The sequence below is a fragment of the Andrographis paniculata genome, unplaced genomic scaffold, assembly GCF_009805555.1.
Source record: "Andrographis paniculata isolate CXL003 unplaced genomic scaffold, ASM980555v1 Contig52END, whole genome shotgun sequence".
NCBI classification, from domain to species: domain Eukaryota; kingdom Viridiplantae; phylum Streptophyta; class Magnoliopsida; order Lamiales; family Acanthaceae; genus Andrographis; species Andrographis paniculata.
In genome coordinates, this window is record NW_026137587.1 from 619984 (window position 1) to 640789 (window position 20806).

Below are 20806 nucleotides of genomic sequence, written 5' to 3' on the forward strand. Positions count from 1 at the left end.
CAAAAAAAAAATTACAAATTACTACAGAAAAATTCCGTCACAACTGACAAAATTTATGTCATAACTTGCTATTACAACGGAATTTGCGACCAAGTGAAAGTTGTAGTAAATATTATTGTAGTAACCCAATGTGACAATTAAAATTTTCCGTTGCAGAGAATTGCAATAGAATTAGTGACCGTCGCAATTTTTTGTTATGGAATTAAGTTTTTGCAACGCATTTTAAAAAAGAATATATATGTTGCAAGATCCGTTGCAAATAGAATAACAAATTGCGAGAGAATATAACTATTGTTAATTCCGTCGCAATTTTTACAATTTCTTTTGCTCATTTCTTGTCAATCTTTTTTTCAATATCTATCTCAAAAATATTAATTCAATCCGCCATAATCAATCAATTTAATGATTCGATTAATATATCTTCTCAAAGATACAAAAACTAGTTGAAATCATATAAAATTTTCAAATTTAAATACTGTCAATAGACCAAAAATACAATGTATTTAGTATGAGTACCGCAAGTAGCACATATCAGAAAAATGTATAAATCTAATTCAAGTTACCATAATATCATACCAAAACAACTAAGGTCGTAACTAAAGCACTTGTAATAATAAAATATCATGATATCGGAGCACTACCACCATCTGAATCAGGTTCGGACCTATGAATGGATGGTGCTCCCGTACGTCGTAATCGCTCCATAATTGTCAAGTTCAAATCGTATATGACTCGTTGTTGGTTCTCCATATTTGTGACACGTTGTTGCATCATTTTTCATTGACTACGTCCCTCGGAAAGATCTGTCCTCAACTCACCCAACTCACACTCCATCTTTGTCAATCGTTCCTCAAGAATAAATGTGCCCGGAGTAGGACATCGTTGCAGAAGGATGATGGTCGAGGAGGAACAGTCGCACCTAATGACCCCAACCTATAAATGCGATTTTTCTTGTCACGGGGTACTACGGTGAGGAACACATTATCCGGATCATATGACGTATTTCCTTGTTGAGTCAGGTGTACTTCAACAGCATCCACCTCATCCTGAAAATAATCCTCATCCTGAAAATAATTTAAATGAATACCATGTTAGTTTTCCAAACAAAATCATAAAAATATTTGATACAAATGAATAATAATAATAATAATAATAATAATAATAATAATAATAATAATAATAATAATAACAATAACAATAACAACAACCAACAACAACAACACAATATGGTGGCAATGCATATGACTTCAACACTAAAATTTACATACCCCAATAAATGCCCGGAAGGAGGCAAATGTGCAGGTGATATCACAAATGGCAAATTAATTCACTAAGTCATTGTGGTATGTAAAAGTTTCCAAACTATTCTAAATAATGTAGAACAGGAAATAGCAAAACACCTCTCTAATTCTTTATTGAAGTCATAGAACATGGAACTAATTGCAACAATCATTCAAGACAGAATGTTTCATCAACAAGTGAAATAGTTGCTTATAAAAGTAAGCCAGGTGGAGGATGGAAGGTCTTGAGTCACAAGAAACTCTGTATCATTACACGAGTCGTTACCAAAAACAAATAGCATTAAAAAATAGTGAAGAAGAAACCAATTCAAAACAGTATATAATTTATATGGCAGCCTAAACACACTTTTCTTTTCAACCTAAAGAAGAAATTTAAATGAAGCATTCATATAGATGATGAAAATAAACAATGGGAAACCTGAACCCAGTGCTGTGACTGCATGTTGTCTCGTGAACCAGGATGCCCAATCCCTCCGGTAACCAAACTAGCAGACACCTTCCCCCGCATTGCAGGAATAGCAGCTGTTGGGGTAGCATTCCAGTAGTCCATTCCAATATTTAAGTTAGTAGCAGGGCCAGGGACACCACTCACTGTCCCCACCGGCATAGGCATGATTCATATTGATTGACTTACCATTACACCAGCCATATTAGGTCCACCATCTTCGGAAATGTGAACAGCACCTCCATTTTGAGATGGTTCTTTCATAACAAAAAATACCATAAAAAGAGTCGAAACAGAATGCAGCAAGCAGCCTGAGATTGGATTATAAGTATAATTCCTAGACCTTAACCTGAATCGGGCTGGCCATCAGACTTCCCTCGAGACTCCTGTAAGATTATTAGAATAAGTGAATATATACATAGAATTAGCGCAATACATATTATGATTATACTAAACTCATCTTAATTTTGATCTTTAGCAAAAGGAAAATACTGAGACTTGCATTGACAATTTCACAGGCCACAAATGTTAGTAAAAAAGAACATGCATGGAAAATGAGCTATACCTCCCGTCAGTTTCAAATCCTATGTGTCCATTAATCTTTGTCAAGCACACATCAACTTGCACAAAATAGATGATCGCTTACAGTTTGGAAATTTGCATTACTTCCTTCACTTGAACCTTCACTCACACTATCAGAACTGCAATTTTAATTATTAAAAAAAAAAACAAAAAAACCCCTACATTAGGTCTCTGTCTCTCTCTATATATATGTTTGTGTGTTTTAAAAGTTTAACATACAAATTATATTAACTAAAAGAAGTTCAAAATACACTTGATAAACTCCAAAGTAAAACAGCAAGGAAAGTGAAGATGAATAAAAGAGCAAAAAATGTTAAGGGAACATCTGAAAAGTTAGTCCTTGAAAGGATCATAATTAGCAATGGCAAAAAGTACATATAAAAAAATAACTGAGAGAAGATAAATATTTCACATTCAAGTCATTTTCTAGGCTCTTGGTTAAATGAGAATTGGTAAAATTGTCCACCGGAAAGCATCCATAGAATTACCAGTAGAAGTGTCCACTCACTTTTTCAGTTCCTCATATTTCAATACCTTTTAGAACAGACACCATTTTCATGGCCACCTGATGTTTTACCAGCTTCATTATTCTTCCCAGTAACCATATTTAAACTGCCCAAACTTCCCCTGGACCTTTTAATCGGCAGCTTTCCTTTAGCCTCAGAAGACTTGCCATCCACCTCCGCACCAGGAGTGTTTCCCTGTATGCATATCAAGAAAATGTTTCTGATTATGCATGAAGATTATCAACATGTTACATGCATTAAATTATAAATACATAGGAAGAGAAGTGCAACAAATGCTACACTGACTCACGGAGGTTTCAGCAATACCGTTAGGAGAGGGGACTGGCAAAGGGCTATAAGGATAAGTCCCCTTAATAAGTTTATTGACAAAAAAAGAGAAAAGGTTAGCCATGTATGGCATTTTCTTATCAATGCAACCAATAAAACTAAGAACATACTGGAGCCATAGTTGGAGGATGTGCATACATGCCAGCATGAGGGTACATGGAAACATATGGAGGTGGTGGAATAAATTGCTGCCATGAGTACAACAAAGAGAACCAATAAAAAATAGAAGGTGAGGGCAATCATTGAAAAATGAAATGACTTTTACAGGACCAGGACCATCACACCAGCACATCTTATCAGGTGCTCTTTCTTAATAACTAGTGAATGAAACTACTCCTCTTGCTTGGAATCAGAGAAAGAAAACAAATGAAGCAAATCGCAGGAAAGTGAAGGATGACTCCTATGTGCATGAAAGCAAGTTTCTAACTGTGAATAATTAAGTGTAGAATTGACTGAATTCTGACTAAGATACAGCAGATCCATAGCTACCTCAGTTTACAAGTTTTAAATGGAAATAACCATGCCCAGAATTTTCAGAACTCTTGTGAAAAACAGAATAGCCTTAGGCTTTTTAGATGGCACAGAGGACATGACTACTGTATTTGTCACCATGTTCTTAGAATCAAGCCATTCCTCCGAACCAAAACCAAATATGAAAAAATCCCTGAGTTTTTAAATAGTTTGACACTGATAGAAACATACATATTCCCTGGAATAACTTCCAATTCCTTCCAAATTTAACAACATTTAATCACATACACACGTGCAATATTGGTACTAACTCAGTACAATCTAACTCTGTAAGTGGCAACAATCCAACTCTATAAGTTGCCATGTTCTGACCATATTTTATACTGAAATATATTTTCTACATAATTTGAGTGGTCCACGTTCTAATAGTCAAATAATGCTTGAAAACAAACAAAAACACAAATTGAATACCTGAACTCCCCACTTGTAGGGATGCGTTTGCGGACTTGAAGCCAAAAATCCAGGCGGAGGCATAGGAGAATATGCCTTACAGAATAAACAATGGAGCCATATAATTACAGATATAAAAATCAACCAGGAAAATACTAAACTTTGAATAATATCAACCTGAAATACAGACCAATCAGGCCAACTGAGCCAGAAGCAGTTGAAGCCTGCTCCTGAAATTACGAAAAGGATATATCACTTCAAGTTACTAACAGCTGCTGATATTCAATTTGACCATATGTTTGGAATAGATTTGATAAATACAAGAAGCCAAAACTTAAGCACCATTTCTAACACTGCAAAACTTCGATTAAGCTAAATTCAAGCAGGAAGTGATGTAATGAAGAGTAGATATATCTTAAACTCTGCTAAATAAAAGCAGTGTAAAATATCAATTTACTGATAATTTATACACTTCGATTCTTTACTAGAAACTTGAACTGTAACTAAGTACTACAGTTCACATGGAGTATCACCTATGTAGTATGATTTTTTGGCTCCTTAACTTCTTTTTCCTCCTTGGAGGATTTATCTACTTCACTGCTTCCCATCTTGTGATGAAGAAACCTACCGCCTAGTACCCATATAACACTCTAGCCATCCTGCTACAGACATGCATTCACAAAACAATCATTTAGAAAAATGGTGAACAAAAGAAAATTTACGGACGCACATGGCTACAATGAAAAACGCCAAAATCCTCATTTTTATTTTTATTTTTCATGCTATTCAATTCAATGGTCATACATTAAATCCCCAACTATACATAAAGTCATAGTAAACTTCCAGCATAAAGACACAGCAGAGTGTTCATCAATAATCACATCAACAAAGGAGGAAAGGAGGAGAAAGGAAAGAAATGGGAGGAAGAAGGAAGGAAGAGGGAGAACCTGTGTGTGCGGGAGTAGGCGCGGCTGCGGCGTCAGAAGGAAGAGAAGAACATGTGTGGGAGGTCGGCTGCGGAGTCCGTGGAGTGTGGATGTGAATGGCTAAGTATTGATTAGACACAGGGTTACAGGTTAAATTGTGTATATTTTATAATAATATCGTTATATTTATAATTAAAATTTAAATATAACAATAATAATATTAATAAATATAAATAATTATTAATAATATTAAAAAATAATAATATATTATAATTTTTTATATATATTTTATTTTTATAATTTTTTATTACATAATTTAAATTATTTTATTATCTATTACAATATTTTTATAATTTAATTATTTACTATATTTATTATTTTCATTATTTTTATATTGTAACAATGTAATTAATTATTTATATATATATGATTTTTATATAATAAATATATCTAAATAAAATTAAAATGAAACTTAATTATTTTTAAATAAAATTCAAATTTTTAGAAAAATAGAAAATAAAAAGAAAATTATTAAAAATAGTATATATAAATCGGCGGTTCAAACTGTAACCTGCGGTTTTTAAACCGAAACCGGCGGTTTATAAACCGTAATCGAAACTGTCAAACCGTAACTGAAACCGTCATTCTGAAGGTTCGATTTCGATTTGATATTTTGACAAACCGTAATTGGCGGTTTGTAACCGTAACCAACGGTTTGAAACGTGTGGGCAAGTCTAAGCTTGTTTGCAATGAAATATTATATTCTTCGTGTAATTTCAAAAATATTTGTGACAAATCTATTATATTGCAGTATTTCTCTCACAACCTATCCTATTTCTTTGTTACCTAGCAAGTTCCGTTGCAATTTTGCAATAAATTGTATTCCGTAGCAATATTCCATTGCAATTTTCAATTTTTTTTTTTTTTTTTAGTGGAATCTAATACATGTATTTTATTATTTCACAAAAAATCACATATGCAACAAAACCAATTTCATTCTTTAAATTTTTATAATTTCTTTTTGAGGAATTTTGACTAACACCAATCATCCATTCGCTATGAAACAAATAAAATTTTAGCATGCATCAAACAATTGGCTATAGCTATTAGAATTTCACAAGGCTAGCGAACAACTCAACAAAAACATCAAGATAATAATAAACTTAACGGAAATGTTGTAATCAAAAAATACATAATAAGTTTAAACAAATAAATTGATTACAAATCATAATATTCAATTAAATATAGTATACAATTTCTATTTTTTTTTATTATACTACTAAATTTCAAAACAATGTAACATAATTTAAAATTAAAAATATAAATTATAACTACATTTCCGATAAATATTAGCAAAATATAGAATTTATACATAGTCGTAAAATATATGATATATATTCTATCCACTTATAAAATGTTAACTACTCTACATTAAATATAACTTTTAGTAGAGAAAATTCCAAAATTTTTTATATATGTGAGACAAAGTATCGTTTCTGGACAAATTTTTAGGGTATCAAATTTCAGGCCAATAATTTGACAGTTGCCTTATTTCTACCCTCTGACACCAAAAAAGTCGGAAGTGGGGCACGTGAGCCCTTGTGGCATGGTCGGTGTAGAGCTGTACGTGAACACCGAGGTTGACCAACTCTGTGTCCAAATGAATCCACCCCAATTATTAATACAAACACACTTAATTAGCAACCCAATACTCCATGGCCTTGGCCCATTTCTCATATCCGCGACCCGAGCCCATGCCCTGACGCGCGCCCCTTAACTCAACCCAGCACCTTTGATCCACTGCACTGCCCACGACCCGAAAACCCGTTGCTCCGACCCGGCTCTAAGATCCGAATCTTTTTATGAGGCTTCGTCTCCGCCGTTGGATCTAGGTCTTGCATCTGATACATCTACCATATTCAACCCTAAGTTTATATTGAGTGAGGAGGGGAGGGATCCGTCATTTGACTTACGCACTTCCTCTCTCTAAAGCTATTTCCCTCTTTAGCCTCCTCTCTTTCTCTCTCACTTGTGACCTCTTTTCCAGCGATTTTTTCCGGTGGTTCTACAGCAGCGCCTTCCTCCTGTTTGTGCGGAGTTCCATGGCACGATTCTTCCCATGTTTGTGTTGTCCGTAGCCGAAAGGGGCTCGTTCAACTTGTTAGGCATGTGGTTTTGTTCCTGTTGTCTGGTATCTTTTCTGTGGGGATATTTTCGGTCTGTTGAGTGGGTTTTGGGCCAGTGTTGTTGTGTTCGTCGCTGTTTGGGTGTGCTTGTGTCGATTTTTGAGTTTCCAAGTTGGTTTGGAGCTGAGCCTATAAAAACTAGTTCAATATTTTTACTTGATTTAGTAATAAAATCATTTGATCCGTTCAAATATTTTTATAACAAGTGGTACCAGAGCTTTTTGGTGTATTTTTTATTTCTAAATCGAGTTTTCTTTTTGGGTTTGAAGAGTTTTTGTTGTAAATTGTTAGATCTATAAAGGATTTGGTTGAATCAAACTATTTTTAAATGTTTCGATTCTTTTCCTTGTAGACCTGTCTAAAACCGGCCGAAATCTCACTCGATCTGTGCTTTTTAGCCTCGGTCGAGTGAGATTTGTGTTGTTCAGGACTTAATCGCTACAAATTTGTGTAGTTTGGTTAAGTTTGAGTCTAGATTTGGTTAGTTTGTTACAAAACCGTTTTATTTTTTGATAAATGAGTTTTGTTTTCAAGATTTCTTTAAACAGAAGGTGTAAACCGGGTTAGTTGCCTCTGTTTTGTAAGTTTTGTTAAAGATATTTTCGGATCTATTCTTGGGGAGTCAAGATCTAAGAGATTTCTTCAAATCTTAAAAGTTTGGTAAATATTTTTTAAGATCTATAATATTCAAACTAAATCTTGTTTGAAATCTTTAGAATCTTAGTTTTATTTTTGTTCTTGTTCGTCTGTGTCGGTTTATATAACAGTCTTTCAATTTTGAGGATTCTAACACTTTGTTAGAAGAGAAACGTTTATGTTGTTTCTGTTTTTCGATAAAATCTTTGGCTAACACCCATTTCCATCAATTAAATATATCCTTATGACACCTTTGCCTGCAAGCCACACATGTCAGGATCGTAGATTGGCCCCACAGGTTAACACGAGTCCTTTTAGAATGCTTTCAAATTAAGAGAAAACACACTTAAAAATAGAGTTGTTTCAGTGGGGCTTCCAAAAAGAAATATGCACATTGGTGATACGAGTAGTCTATTCAATATATTTAACCTCTAATAAACTTCAGATGGCTTAATAGTGGCTGATCCACACACGAGAGTTGGCCAAGCAACGACCCAACTCCGGACGGTATCACAGCCTCCCCCACTTTAGAATGCAACGTCCATGTTGCACCCCAAGGATCGTCAATTGCTAGGCCCCTCAACAGTTAGGTCAACAAATGTGAGCTGTCGCAGGTCGACTATGATACCAACTATGACACTCTGACCCACAAGACAAGCAAAGCCGGGCGTGTCATGATCGTAGACTGGCCCAACAAGTCAACACGAGTCCTTTCAGCACGCCTCTATCCTCACTCACACGAACCCTGGGAGACTTCCTTGAAGGTCACTCATCCTCAAATTGCTCTAGAGCAAACATGCTTAACACTAGAGTTATTTCAGTAGGTTCCTAAAAAGGAATGTGCACAATTTTTACATAGTATTCTATTCAATCAATTTAACCTCTAATCAACTTCGGATGGTCTAATACCGGCTCATCCACATACGGGAGTTGGCCAAGCAACGGCCCAACTCCGGGTGGTATCACAATCCTTCACCATTTTCAGCTGAAAAATATCATTTGTTGAATTTCAAAAAGTGTATTTGCATGTAAATATCATGCTCTTTTGCATGACCTTGAATTAATTATGTATAATTCTTTTCATTGTATGTTGCGATTTTAATTTTAGCATTCTACCGGTTTATTTTGGATAAATTATCTTATATTATCCTATACTTTGAGATTGATTGCATTATTTTTGCTATTTTTTTGGCATGTTTCCTCTATGGCAGCAACACAATGGTCTAATTTTGAATGTAAACTTTTGAGAATCTTCTCAATTATCTTATTGCTTCGGATGGTGTCTCCCAGGCTTTCAATATGATTTACAATGTCAAAAGCTCTTGTGAAAAAATTAGTCACATTTTAACTCTCTTTCATCGCCTAGTTGTCAAAGAACCTCCATAGAGATTAGAGGTGTATAGAGATAACTCAATCATTGCCATGAAACTCCTTCTTCAACATGTCCCATGCATATTTTGCCTTCCTTTTATTGAAAATCAATGGATAAATTTTCTTACCCACTCATTGCTTGATATAGGGAAGTGCAGTGCAGTCTTTTTTCTTGTTTTCTTTGTACTGTTTTTGCTGAGCATTGATCCAGGCTGCAGACGTACCTTCTGCTGGTGGTTCTTCGAATGCATCTGCTATAATATCCCATAGATCTTGTGAAATGAAGAAATCTTGCATTTCATTACTCCAATAATTGTAATGATCTTCTTCAAAGATTTGAACTTCACTCGGGGAATATTTAAACATGGTGGGTACCATAGAACTGGACATTGTTTTACATTTTTTATACCAAATTTGTTGGGTAGGATAGATAGTAGAAGGGAATTGCAGAAGAAAATATCACGTGCTGCTGCATTATGCTTTGATGATAAATTCTTTATTCTACTCCAACGAAGTACGAAGTACATCAATATGTATCGCTAAGAGACTTTCTAGATAAATCCATAGTACTCTTGATGTATAAGTCGTTACATTTTTGGTTTATTATTATTGACAGTTACCATATTAATTACTTTGAAAATTACAAATTATTTTTCAATAATGAGCACCTAGAGAAGCAGGGGGTGTCATGAAAGTTTGTGCTTTATATATGATTTTTGCTATTGTTTATCAATATATATATATCCAGAAGTGATGTTGTTCATCAATTTTCTTTAAAACATTTGTGGTACCAACATATCATTTCATCCCGTTGATTGGTTTTTCTCATTTTCCCCATGTAGATATACATTACAAGTGCTACCAAGCCGGATGAACAACTGCTCTTGGCAACAATGCGAGAAGCAACAGCTGTTGGGGATTATGAAGCATTAAAAGGTTAAGGTATATCAACAATAAGTACTACGTTGCAATTATGAAATGTCACTAAGTATGTAGGTCCATGAAATTCTAAATTCTGTAAAGATTCAATCAAAGAAAAATGTTGAGAATGTGTAGCAGAAGATTTTTCCCCACCGGATAGGGTGAAAGTTAGTTACAACACTAGCTGAGAAGGTACTTATTAGTATTTATTTTATTTGACCAACTATTCGTAATGCCTTATGATAATACTTTTATGGATTGATGGGAAGTATGAAGTTATTTTGAAGTATTGGAAAGCTTATCAGTGTTAGTACATTGAGTCCATATTGTTTTGGTGTATGATGAACCTATTGCCACTTGCGAGATTGGTATTTTCTTCTAGTCGTAATGCTTTTGTGTCTTTATTAGAAGTCACAAAAGTTTTAACGATAAAAAAATTTACAACTTTGAAAATATATATTTTAAATATGGATATATCTTTCGTGGAGTTATGAGTGATAAGAAAAGCTTCTTGGTTGGCCCCGTGGACGTAGGTCGATAACCTTTATCGGCCAAACCACATAATCACTTTCTTGTTCTGTGGGTGTGAGAGTTAATCCTAAAAAGTGGTATCAGAGCGAGGTTGTTCACACGACTCACACTTGTTCAAAAATAGCATAACAGATCGCAATCAGAGCAGAACAACAGGACACGTCAGACGCTTCAGAGCTGTCAGATCCGTCAGCCGTCAGTTGTCAGGTCCGTCAGCTGTCAGTCGTCAGACCCGTCAGCTGTCAGATCCGTCAGTCCCATCAGCACGTCAGATCACGGAGTAGCATCGCCTAGTGCTGCAGATCCGATCCGACGGATCCCGCAAATTGTAGAATTTGTATTTGCATGATTAAATCATGTATGAGGATGGAAAAACCAATATTGATAAGTTCGACGGAAAAGATTTCGATTGGTAGAAGGTGCAAGTCAAGGATTTGCTTTGCCAGAAGGATCTGGATTTGACTTTGACAGGAAGACAACCTGAGAAGATAAGCGATGATGAATGGACAATCCTTAACAAGAAAGCCCTGTCAGTTATGAGATCTACACTAGCCAAAAACGTTGGACTCACCATTCTGAAGGAGACTACCGTATATGAGTAGATGAAGACGTTAACAAACATGCACGAGAAGTCATCTGCTTCCATCAAGGTATTTTTGATAAGACAGTTGGTGAACACGAGAATGAAAGAAGGTGCGTATGTTACATCTCATATAAACAAATTCAATACTATAATATCCGAGTTTTTGTTGGTGAATATTAAGTTTGACAATGAAGTTCAAGCTTTGCTCTTGTTATCCTCATTACCTGAAAGTTCGTCAGGAACAGACACAACTGTTAGTAGTTCAGCAGGAAATTCTAAACTCACTTTTGACGGCATTCGTGACTTGATCATTGGAGAGGATATACGAAGGTGAAACTCGGGTGAAACTTCAAGCGCCCTTGAGCATAGAAAGAAGAGGCAGAAAGAAAGAAAAGGGGAATGACAGAGGATGATCAAATTCCAGAAGGAAGGGTCAGTCAAAGCCAATGAAGGACATTCAATGCTTGAATTGCAAAGATTATGGGCACTTTAGAAATCAATACTCAAAACCGCCAGAGCAAAAGGAGGTGAATGCCACTACAAAATGCTCAGACGATGCACTCATTTACTGTGTTGAGAATTCAACTGAGTTGTGGATTATGGATTCTGGTGCATCATTCCATGCTACTTTTAGCACAAAGACAATGAAGAATCTACGAACAGGTAACTTTGGTAAAGTTCGTTTGGCTAATAACGACTCTCTTGACACCACAGGGATGGATGACATAGATCTAAAGACTTTTCGGACACGATCTGGACGTTGAGGGACGTTAGGGTAATCCCTAATCTTAAGAAAATGCTCATCTCCATTAGGCAGCTGGATGATTAGGGATATAATGTCACGTTTGGAGGAGGGCAATGGAGAGTCGTCAAAGTCAATCTCGTAATTGCCAAAGACAAGAAGAGAGGTACTCTATGCATGGCCGATGTCTCTGAAAATGAAGTGAATGCAGTCACCAACAATCAAAGTCCGTCTGTTTTGTGGCACCAACGACTTGGCCACATGAGCATAAAAGGAATGAAGATGCTTGTCGCAAAAGGAAAGCTTCCAGATCTAAAGAGGGTGGATTCCGAGTTTTGTGAGCCCTGTGTGCTTGGCAAGAAAAAGAAAGTTTCTTTTGCAAAGATGGGGCAGACACTGAAAGCTCAGAAGTTGGAATTGGTTCACTCTGATGTCTATGGACCAAGACCAGTCTTTTCCTTTGGCAGATCAAACTACTATGTAATGTTCATCGATGATTCAACACGAAAGGTATGGGTCTATTTTCTTAAAAACAAGTTTGAATTTTTCAATACTTTTAAGAAATGGAAGACTGTTATTGAATTAGAAACTAACATGAAGGTGAAGTGCTTGAAATCGGATAATTAATGTGAATACATCAGCACAGAGTTCATCGAGTATTGTGTTGAACACGGGATCCGGATGATCAAGACTGTTCAAGGCACTCCTCAGCAACACGGAGTGGCAGAAATGATGAATAGAACACTGAATGAGAGGGCCAGAAACATGAGATTGAATGTTGGACTTCCAAAGGCATTCTAGGCCGATGCAGTTAACATTGTTGCCTATCTTATCAACCGAGGACCATCGGTGTCATTGGGTTTCAAGATACCCAAAGAAGAGTGGAGAGGGGAAGCAGTAAAGTATGAACACTTGAGAGTGTTCGGATGCAGTGCTTATGATCTGACAATAGATGGTGACAAGTTAGATGCCAAAGCCAGAAAATACACCTTCATTGGATACGGAGGAGACAAGATGGGCTATCGGCTATGGGACTTTGAAAGTAAAAAGGTTGTCAGAAGCAAGCATGCCATATTCAATATGGCTGAACTTTTTAAAGATAGAAGCACAGAAAGTCCGAAGGTTGCGAAAGAAAGGGTTGAGTTCGACAGTGATGTTATCGGAACCAGAGAGTCATTGGGTCCTCAAGATAGTGGGAGTCAAGAGAATGAATCAATTACTGATGAGTTTGAAAGGCAATCAAGGGGACTTTGTTGACAATGAAAGTTTGGAGGAGGAAGGACCTCCCCATTCACCAGTGCAGCCGCAGCCAACTGAGTCCCAATGGGTCAGGAGATCCACTAGATTTACCAAACCTCCAGGGAGATATCATCCTAGTGTAAACTATCTCCTTCTGACTGAAAATGGTGAACCAGAAAGTTGTCATGAAGCAGTTAAGCAGAATGATTTGATTCAGTGGGAGCAGGCCATGAAAGAAGAGATAAGTTCCTTGCACAAAAACAAGACATGGATTTTGACTAAACTTCCTTCTAAGAAGGAGCCGCTTCAAAATAAATGGGTTTTCAGAATCAAGGATGAACCAGATAGGTCGAAAAGGTACAAAGCTCGCTTAGTGGTTAAAGGATTTCAGCAGAAAAAAGGAGTAGGCTACATTGAAATCTTCTCTCAAGTAGTAAGGATAACCACTTTCAGATTGGTTCTCTGCATTGTAGTTGCAGAGGCTTACATCTACAGCAGCTGGATGTTAAGAGAACATTTCTACATGGTGATCTCGATGAGAATATCTACATGGTACAACCTGAGGGGATTCAGGTTGCTGGCAAGGAAAATTGGGTCTGCAAGCTGAAGAAAAGCTTATATGGTCTAAAACAAGCCCCAGGCAATGGAACTTGAAGTTCGACAATTTCATGGTGAGAATAGGGTACAAGAGACGTGAAATGGACCATTGCTGCTATGTGAAGAAGTTTAAGGATTCCTACATCATTCTACTTCTCTACGTGGATGATATATTGATAGGCAGTGCACAGATGACATAAATCAATAAGTTAAAGCAACAGATGTTTGAGGCATTCGAGATGAAAGACTTAGGTCCAGCCAAATAGATACTTGGGATGAGTATAATCAGAAACAAGGATGGCACTCTGACACCGAGAAGTATATCGGGAAAGTATTAGAGAAGTTCAACATGAATAGTGAGAAAACTAAGGCGAGAAACACACATGTGGGAAGCCACTTCAAGATTACAAAAGATCAGTCTCCGAGAACAGACAAAGAAAAGGCAGATACGGCTAAAGTCCCTTGTGCATCTGCAGTTGGCAGCCTCATGTATGCGATGGTGTGCACTAGACCGGACATTACTCATGCAGTCAGGGTTGTTAGTCGCTACATGTCAACTCCGGGGAGAGAACATTGGGAAGCCGTCAAGTGGATACTAAGGTATTTAAAGGGTACTTCCAAGATGAAGTTATGTTTCAGAGGCAAAGATGCGATTCTCAGAGGGTACTTAGATGCTGATCTAGCTGGATGTAAAGAGACACTTAAGAACACTACAGGGTACATCTTCAGAGTGGGAGGAACTGCAGTTAGCTGGATGTCTAAAGTTCAGAAAAGTGTGGCGCTTTCAACAATAGAAGCTGAGTATATGGCAGTTGTTGAGGCCAGCAAAGAGTTAGTTTGGCTAAAGAACTTTCTCCTGGAGTTGGATAAAAGGCAGGCCGATTATTCACTACAATGTGACAATGAGAGTGCAGTAAAACTTGTCAAGAACCCGGTCTATCACGGAAAAATGAAGCATATTTGGATGCGATATCACTTTATCAGAGGATTGATAAGTGAAGGGACGATGAAGTTGAAAAACATCTCCGGTGCTATGAATCCAGCAGACATGTTTACAAAGACTGTGACGCTGGACAAGCTGAAGTTATGCATGACTTCAGCTGGTCTTCATGAGAAATGATGAGAATACTGGGGCAATCATGTGAAACTGAGGATTTTACGGAAGTACAATGGAGCGCAGATGTTTCGAAGCCTTCAAGTGGGAGATTGTTAAGTGTAGGCTTCTTTAGGTATTTAACCCTAATGGGCTTAAGAGTTTGGGTCCAATTGTTATTAACCTTAAACCTAGTTTATAAATACCCCTCTTGTACTAGTAAAATTATAGCCGCCTTATATTGCAGTAATAAGGAAAGCTTCTTGGTTGCCCCCATGGACGTAGGTCGATAACCTTTATCGGCCGAACCACGTAATCCTTTGTGTTCTACTTTCTTGTTGTATGCGTGTGAGAGTTAATCCTAACAGAGCTCAGTCCATCAGATTCAGAGGAATTTCAAAATGTTCTAGCACTTGTTTTAGGAAAAAGACATGAACTTGTAATATGTTAGGAAAGAGTATTATATTTTTATGTAGTTTTTCAATGTTTATTCATGAGATTTACAATTTGTGTTCAGTTTTGGGAATAGTTCTAATGTCTTAATAATTTTTGTAGCAAATTTTATAGCATATTGAACATTCCATAATTTTTCCATCCTATCTTGTCTTATTTCAATATACTACAAAATAAAATGATAATTATGATGTTATGGCACGGCAGTCAGTGCCAACACAAAAAACTTTATGGTGAGGCGTCGAATTCAGCGCCAAAAAATAGATTATTACATTTTTTTGGATGGCACTAATTTCGGCGCCTTATTTTTATTTTTGTTTTTGTTTTTTCTGTGGCACCGATTGTTGTGCCAATACTTTCTAATTTTGGTACCACAAAAAGCTGCAAAGAAATTAGTCACCGTGATTTGGTAGCGGCTTGAAACCACGACTACACCGTGCCATTTAATTAAAATAGTTGCGGTTTTGGGGCCGTTTCTTCTGCACCAATGGCTTCTAATTCTGGTAGTGTTTGCTGAATTCGATCTTAGTTGAAAGCGTACTAAATATAGCATTTCTTAGCTCAAAAAGATTACCAGCCAATAAGCATGCGAGACATTCGATGGAAGCATACATTTGGCAAAGTTAGGGCACTTGTATCCCAAGTGATTTAGGATCCGCGATGCTGGCTCCTTCACTGAGGATCTAGTATTCATATCCTTGAATAGGTCTCTACATGCATCACTACTTTGTGGATTTCGTAGCACAAAATTTTACATTTAGAATTCAATCAATGATTTAAATCCTAAATTACGGAGTTACCTTGCATTATTGGACTTGTCCATGAAAACCTGTGTAAGAACTGTGCAAAAAAAAGCAGAATAAAATAAAGTAGTTTGAATGAATGAATGAATCATCCAAAAAACTAAGTAAAAAAATAAAAAATCGAAAATGAAAAATTCTAAGAAAAATTTATTACCCAACTTCTAAGGGTGATGGTTAATCTCTTCTTTGATAAATAAGAAAAGAAACAAAATAGCCCACAACCAATATTCAAACGTGTGATGCATAGAACTTAAGATGACTTTAGTTTGTTTGATTTTATGCCCAATATACATTAGGATATATATATATATTTTAATAATACAAAAAATTGAAGTCCCTAAAATAAAATGACATTTAATCTCAATATAGCATGCCGGTAGAAAATTCTTATTCTAAACTTTCAATCTTTAATCTCTCTTTGAAACCAATTCGTATTACTGTTGTTTTGCTTGCCCGAACCTATTGTATTAAACGCCATTGAGCCAATCTATGTCCCTAATGTTAAATATATTGGTTTGGCAATTCAAATCTCAAGACTTGATTAGAAACCAATTCATAGTGCTCCAACCAAACTATAGATAAACATATTCTCTGATAATAACTTTGTTATTTAGAATCGTTCAACAAAAACCATAGCACAGGGCCATTGTGATCGTGGGTTGTATGTCTTGGACCATGCCACACAAGCTCTTCTTGTTGTTGTTACTGACAATGCTCAACAACTATTTTTGAACTTTGGTATCTTTGTTTGGGACATGTCCTGTTTTCAATTATTTCTCTACCAAATAAATTAGGCCACTTGTTGGTCACTTCTTTACTGCCATCTCCTCGTATTTGCTCTTCATGTTAGTTGGTTAAAGTAAAACAATCAGTTTTACTATAAACAACAAACGTGTTTCCACTTATGGGGACCTGCAAACATTACCTCTATTAATGGATTTCGGTGTTATTTTAGTTTTGACAATGACTTCTCATATTTTACATAGCTCTACCCTTAACATGACTAGTCAGATTTCTATGATATATTGATCAAATTTCACATGTTTGTGTGCAATTAGTTTTTTGCCAATATGAAACAATTGCAGAGTGATTGGGGTTCTGAGTTTGTCAACTCTCGGGTTCGTGCCTTCTTTGAATCCAAAGGTATCCATCACCATCTTTCACATCCTTATACTCCACAGCAAAATTGGCGTACTGAGTGCAAGCATCGGCATGTCACCAAAATGGGATTATCCATGTTAGTTTACTCTCAGACACCGGCACATTTTTGGTTTGATGCCTTTGCAAATGCAGCTAATGTTGTAAATCGGTTTCTCTCGAATGTCACATTTTCCCTTATTTATGCGAATATTCTTCCCACAAGCTTGCTCCTTGAAGTGTTCCATATATCTTCTTGGGACACAGTCCAATATACAATGGTTTTTACGATCAATGTACAACTCGTACTTATATTACGAGACATGCTCAATTTGATGAGTTGTTGTTTCCTTTTGCTGAATCGAATGCTCTCACACCGCGTCATGCCCTTATCATCTCCTCTTTCTTTGATTATGATATTGTTGACGCCCCTAAAGCACCTGACGTGGAGAATGTCACGCCCCAACTCCACTACCATGTGCCTCACGCATTTATGATATACCCTTGCTCTGGGTATGATTACTTGTCCGGCTGAGACTTTTCCGCAATCGCCTACAACTCAAGCTCTAACAGCTGCTCCTGCACCTCTAGTTCCGAAAGCTGCTTCAGCACCCCCTAATCCTGAAGTTGCTTCTACACCTCCCCGACTTAAGTGCACCCCAAGGATCTATCAACTGCTAGGCCTCCAACACTCCGGTCAATGATAATGGATCGTCGCAGGTTGGCTCTAATAGCAACTGTGATGCCCCAGCCTGCAAGCCACGCTAGACTAGGCGTGTCAGCAAGGATCCATCACTGCTAGCTTCTTAAAAAGCTCGGTCCACGATAAAGGGATGTCTCAGGTTGGATCTCATATCAACTGTGACACCCCAGCCCGTAAGCCATGTTGTACCGGGCATATCGGGATTAGACTGGCCCCACAAGTCATTACAAGTCCTTTTGAGTGCACTTTTCCTCACTCATGCGAACCCTAGGAGACTTCCTAATGAGTCATCCATTCTCAAATTATTTTAGAGCAAACATGTTTAACTTTAGAGTTCTTTTAGTAGGCTCCCGAAAAGGAATGTACATAGTGTTGACATGAATAGTCTATTCAATTCATTTAACCTTTATTCAACCTGTGGGTATTAATCACATCATGCCTGACTCATATCATTATTGTAATACCCCTGTAGTTGAATAGTGATATGAGTAGTCGGGGAAGATGTGATACCCCCGAGGTTGAATAGAGGTTAATATGGATTGAATAGATTATTCATGTCAACAATGTGCACATTTTTTTTCAGAAGCCCTACTAAAATAACTATAGAGTTAAGTGTGCTCGTTATAAAGTAATTTAAGGATGATTGACCCCTGAAAAGTCTCCCACGGTGCACGTGAGTGAGGACAGAAACGCGTTGAAAAAGAACCCGTGCTGACTTGTGGGGATAGTCTATGATCCTGACACACTCAACTTTGTGTGGCTTGCGGGCTGGGTATCACAGTTGATATTAGAGCCGACCTGCGACAACATACAGTCGTTGATCTGACTGTTGAGGGGTCTAGCAGTTGATAGATCATTGGGTGCAATGTGGATGTTACATTCTTATGCCGGGGAGGATGTAATACCCCCGGAGTTGAATAGTGATATGAGTACTCGGGGTGGATGTGATACCCTCGAGGTTGAATAGATGTTAAAATGAATTAAATAGACTACTCATGTCAACAATGTGCACATTTTTTTTGAGAGCCCTACTAAAAAAACTCTAGATTTAAGCGTGCTTTGGTGCCGCTCAATAAATTATGTGGTTTTCTTGATAGAACAAGAAATTTTGTATTGCTCCTTGGTTTTCTTTTCATTTCGATTAACCAGTATTCAACTAATTAGTAACCCAAGATTCCATAAGTTTAGTAAATGAGATAGAAACCCACCGGGGAAAAAAAAGACTATAGATGTAAGATAAAAAAAGTAGTGAATGGTTTTTTTTCCCTATCTAAGATGAAAGGCAATGTTTATTAGATATTATTCAATTTTTATCAAATTAAATCAAAGTTGAATTAAATAATGATGTCGAAATACGAAACTTTTGGTAAACGAAAACCACCTCGACCAGCTCTCGAGTAATTTGAGGATGGGTGACCCCTCGGAAGTCTCTCAGGATACGCATGAGTGAGGACAAAAGTGCGTTGAAAAATGACCCGTGTTGACCTGTGGGGCCAGCAACAAACTATGGTGAATCCTCTGGCGTAAAGTCTCTCTACCAGACAGATGATTCCAGCATTATTCCGGCAGCAGTTGACAATAGCAACAGATTTACAGCGTTTCTCCACCAACGGAAGGCTTCTTCATGGAACATCACGAACAACATAGCCTTTCTCCTCCAAAGGCAACGCTTCTTTCCCTAACAACACCAACAACAGCCTGAGCTAAAGAAGAAGAAGAAGAGGAAGGAATTGGAGGAGAAGGAGAAGGAAAAGCAGAAGAAGAAGAAAAAGGAAAGAGGAAGATGAAGAAGGAAAAGAGGCGGGAATTTGAAATTTTTTACCTATTCGAAAATTTAAGCTTATTATTTAAATAAAATAATATATAACAAAGCTTTGGAAATTTCCAACCTTTCTAGTATAACGAAAATAATATATTTAAATTTTGAGACCATTTGAAAAGCTCAGAAATTTCCGAAGCTTTTCAACATACTCGGAGACCATTTGGAAGGCTCAAAAATTTTCAAAGCTTTTTAACATAATAAAATAATATATATATATGGAATATTCTTAATCTTATTATTATTATTATTATTTAAAAAAATACAAATTATGAGATAGTTCATTATACATCTTAAACCACTCTAAATCAAGTGTATAAATTTTACACAAGAAAATTGCTTCAAAGAGTATATACCATGTGACCCATTAAAGATAAGTAAAAATGTAAACACTAGTTTGTCAATGTTGAAGAGTTTGACTCGTGTCATGTGTCATGTGAGCGTGGACATGTAATAAATCAGGCATATCCATTTCACACGTTTAATTGATTCAAGTTTAAGCAATATATATAAGACAAGAAAATATATATATTTTTTTAATCCTTACCCTTGTTAGCTTTGAACCTAACACCTTAAAAATAATGCACAGGTACATCACTTACAAATGTAAATGAGTCCTCTCTGGTTAAGGATTCTCCGAAAAGAAAGGCTCCATAGCTTGTTACCTTAATTGTACTCTTACTATTTCCTTTTGTTGACATGAAATTGATACATTACCCTAGTAGCAGAGAGATCCATCCCGCCTGTTAATTGCATTTATTAACGTGCAATAGGATGAGAGAGAGGTAAAATGACCAACTAGCACCAATTTATCTTCCAGAAGCACAAATGTCGATGAGAGTGAAAGCTGCACTTGCCACATCCAGCTCATTCACTTGTACGATGTGCAACTTCAAGATATGATGCTTTGTGAAATTTTAATCAAAATAAAAGCTATTCCTCTAAAATATTAAATGCAAAATG

General features: G+C 36.6%; 1 pseudogene; it reads right to left on the reverse strand.

Annotated features, from left to right (window-relative positions):
• Positions 1-485: 485 nt before the first annotated feature.
• On the reverse strand, positions 486-5150 carry LOC127254079 (bZIP transcription factor 16-like; annotated as a pseudogene).
• Positions 5151-20806: the final 15656 nt, after the last annotated feature.